Source organism: Petromyzon marinus, unplaced genomic scaffold (assembly GCF_048934315.1).
Source record: "Petromyzon marinus isolate PM22_M1 ecotype Great Lakes invasive population unplaced genomic scaffold, UKy_Petmar_22M1.pri1.0 PM_G_Scaffold_52, whole genome shotgun sequence".
Taxonomy (NCBI): Eukaryota; Metazoa; Chordata; class Hyperoartia; order Petromyzontiformes; family Petromyzontidae; genus Petromyzon; species Petromyzon marinus.
In genome coordinates, this window is record NW_027423005.1 from 627,501 (window position 1) to 630,000 (window position 2,500).

Consider the following 2,500-nt stretch of genomic DNA (forward strand, 5'->3'; position numbering starts at 1 on the left):
CTCGAGGGTTGGTAGATTGCAGGCAATTACCTTCTCAGCAGTGTGCATGATACGCTGCAGTCTGCTCTTGTCCTTGGCAGTGGCAGCAGCGTACCAGACGGTTATGGAGGAGGTGAGGATGGATTCAATGATCGCTGTATAGAATTGCACCATCATTGTCTTTGGCAGGTTGCATTTCTTCAGCTGCCGTCGAAAGTACATCCTCTGTTGAGCTCTCTTGGCGAGGGAGCTGATGTTCAGTTCCCACTTGAGGTCCCGGCAGAGAATAGTGCCCAGGAAGCGGAAGGACTCCACAATTTTGACTGCGGAGTCTAACAGGGTGATGGCGGTGAGTGGGGCTGTATTCTTCCTGAAGTCCACAACCATCTCAACTGTCCTTAGAGCATTTAGCTCTAAGTTGTTCTGGCTACACCAGGTCACCAGGTTGTCAGCTTCCCACCTATAGTCAGACTCATCCCCACCAGAGATCAGCCCAATGAGGGTGGTGTCGTCCGACAAACTTCAAGAGTTTGACGGACAGATGATTGGAGGCGCAGCTGTTGGTATACAGGGAGAAGAGCAGTGGGCAAAGGACGCAGCCCTGAGGAGTTCCCGTGCTGATGGACCTGGAGTCAGAGACTTCTGTTCCCGGCTTAACGCACTGCTTCCTGTCAGAGAGGAAGTCTGTGATCCACCTGCAGGTGGAGTAGGGCACGTTCAGCTGGAAGAGCTTGTCCTGAAGCAGGGCAGGGATGATGGTGTTGAAGGCAGAGCTGAAGTCCACAAACAGGATCCTGGCGTAGGATGCTGGGGCGTCCACATGCTGTAGGGTGAAGTGGAGGGCCATGTTAACTGCGTCGTCCACAGACCTGTTGGCTCTGTAGGCAAACTGAAGGGGGTCCAGGAGAGGGTCTGTGATGGCTTTGAGGTGTGCCAGGAGCAGGCGCTCAAAAGACTTCATTACCACAGATGTAAGGGCGACCGGTCTGTAATCATTTAGTCCTGTTGGCCTTAGCTTTTTGGGCACAGCGATGATGGTGGAGGACTTGAGACAGGCTGGTACATGGCATGTCTCCAGGGAGGTGTTAAAGATGTTGGTGAACACCGGAGACAGCTGGTCAGCGCAGTGCCTGAGGGTGGCTGGAGAGACAGAGTCCGGCCCGGCTGCTTTGCGTGGATTCTGCCTCTTGAAAAGCCCATTAACTTCTCCCTCCTGAAAGGAGAGAGTCGTTTCTGTAGTATGGGTGGGGGATGGGGCCTCTTGGGTGGGAAGGGGTGGTTCAGGACAGTCCAATTGTCTTTCAAATCTACGGTAGAACTCGTTCAGGTCGTTGGCTAGGCGGGAGTCGTTAGTGGTGTGGGGCGCTCTGGGTTTGTAGTTGGTGATGTGCCTGAGCCCTTTGGCAGACAGAAGCAGCGTCGTTAGTAGAGAACTGGTGTTTTAGTGTCTCTGAGTACAGTCGTTTAGCCTCTCTCACCGCTTTGCTAAACCTGTTCTTCGACTCCTTGAATCTGTCTCTATCCCCACTCCTAAACGCTTCCTCCTTCTCCAACCTCAACCTTTTGAGCTTTGCTGAGAACCAGGGCTTGTTGTTGTTAAAGTTCACCCTGGTACGTGTTGGGATACAGCAGTCCTCACAGAAGCTGATGTACACAGCCTCTGTGAGTTCATCCAGACTATTGGTAGCAGTCGTGAACATATCCCAGTCAGTACAGTCTAAGCACGCCCGCAAATCTTCCACAGCCTCACTGGTCCACTGTTTAGATGTCCTCACAGCAGGTTTACAGAGTTTTAGTTGCTGCCTGTATGCACGAATCAGGTGGACCAAGGGAGTTCTGTGCGAGCCGAACAGCCCCGTGACCCACAAGAGAAACATCCCCGCCAAATTCGAGCGTTTGACGGGGTCTATCCGTGAAAAAATATTCACGTTTTTGAGTGCACATGCATTTCTGCTGCAAATGCCTCTGGAAGTTTCATGCCGTTCGTATGCCAATTGTGGCAACACGAAAATGACCCGTTTTCCCATTCCGAGGGATTTCTGTGCGACCCTAACAGCCCCGTGAGCCACAAGAGACACATCCCCGCCAATTTCTAGCGTTTCACGGGGTCTATCCGTGAAAAATATAGACGTTTTTGAGTGCACATGCATTTCTGCTGCAGATGCCTCTGGAAGTTTCATGCCGTTCGTACGCAATGTGGCAACACGAAAATGACCCCTTTTCCCATTCCGAGGGATTTCTGTGCGACCCTAACTAACAGCGCCCGTGAGCCACAAGAGAGACATCCCCGCCAATTTATAGCGTTTCACGGGGTCTATCCGTGAAAAATATAGACGTTTTTGAGTGCACATGCATTCCTGCTGCAAATGCCTCTGGAAGTTTCATGCCGTTCCTATGCAATGTGGCCACACAAAAATGATCCGTTTTCCCATTCCGAGGCATTTCTGTGCGACCCTAACAGCCCCGTGAGCCACAAGAGAGACATCCCCGCCAACTTCTAGCGTTTGACGGGGTCTATGCG